Raw genomic sequence first — 1,387 nt, 5'->3', positions numbered from 1 at the left:
GTTCCCGTAGTGTAGTGGTTATCACGTTCGCCTAACACGCGAAAGGTCCTCGGTTCGAAACCGGGCGGGAACAGGTAGAACACCTTTTTTCTTAATTGTTTTTACGGAAATAGTGGATAACAACGTAACGCCTCCCTACAGTAACAAGATAACCGCATAGCTGCCGCTTAGCACGACTGCGGTTACATCGGTGCTTTTAGGAGGATAGGACGAGGCTACGTGAAGTTTAATAATATGAAGTGACTTTAAGGTCCAATTCATGACATTGGCTTCGTCTAAAAAAAAAAATTTTCCGCGTAAATTTTTTGCAAGCTGACCACAGCACAAGCCGAGAACTGAACAAGAACTGAACCGCATTAACACATTGTAAACGCCTTGGAACTGATAGTAGTATATTTTCACGGCAGGGAAGCGGGGGCCAGCCGGTGTAACGCGCTCACATGGAAACGATGGTTTGAATCCACCCGTGCACAAATAAATAATTGATTTGTTTTTCACAGAAGTGTGATTTGTTTTTCACAGAAGTGTCTCAGATATCACTTCTTCTTTTTTAGGTTTGATATTAACATGATATTTGTTCTCCACCTCCATTTTATTATGGAGAGGATCAGGAAATCTTTTCTGCCAAATCAATACATATAAAGTTATCAAAGTATTTACATCAGATCAATTATTGCAACAGTACAAATAGGATTACAACATTACATATTACAATTCTTAATAAACACATAAACACAACAACAGCCAAGTATAAATGTAAAGCTATATTTGTATTTTCGTTCATAACAGTATTAGCAGGGTTGATATGCACAAGCATGAAATGGGATTGAGGCTGGGACTGGAGCAGGTGGATTTACCAAGGCTGCAAGGTGACAACTGGCACACATGCAGTCGGACTGCCTGCAGTCACATGCTGCCACGGCTGCTGGGCCTCCTGAAGCTCCTCGGAGCTTGGGTGTTAAGAGAAGTACTGGCATTGGTCTGCTTTTGCCAAGTACTTCATGGGCCACTTCTGAAGCAGAAATTATATTTTTATATGCAGTGAGCTCCATAACGTTAGGGACAAAGCCGTATTTTCTTTACTTGGTTCTGTACTTCATAATTTTAGATTTGTAATAAAACAATTCACATGTGGTTAAAGTGCAGCTTTCAGCTCTTAGCTCTTATGAAAGGTTATTTTAATACATTTTGATTTCACCCTGTTGAAATGACAGCGTTCTCTATACATACAACCCCAATTCCAAAAAAGCCGAGACAGTATGGAAAATGCTAATAAAAACAAAAAGGAGTGATAATGTTAAATATTGTACATTTTATTTACCCTGTACTATATTTAAAACACTACAACAGCACATTATTTGACGTTTTACCTTGTGAATTTAATTGT

General features: G+C 38.9%; 1 non-coding gene across 1 annotated transcript; it reads left to right on the top strand.

Annotated features, from left to right (window-relative positions):
* trnav-aac (transfer RNA valine (anticodon AAC)) lies at positions 1-73 on the top strand. Its single transcript has one exon. It is a non-coding gene; the product is annotated as a tRNA-Val (tRNA).
* The last annotated feature ends 1,314 nt before the right edge of the window (positions 74-1,387 follow it).

The sequence above is a fragment of the Anguilla rostrata genome, chromosome 12 (genome assembly GCF_018555375.3).
Source record: "Anguilla rostrata isolate EN2019 chromosome 12, ASM1855537v3, whole genome shotgun sequence".
Lineage (NCBI taxonomy): Eukaryota > Metazoa > Chordata > Actinopteri > Anguilliformes > Anguillidae > Anguilla > Anguilla rostrata.
Note: the sequence above shows the minus strand (reverse complement) of the source record. Positions and strands in the feature narration are given on the sequence as shown.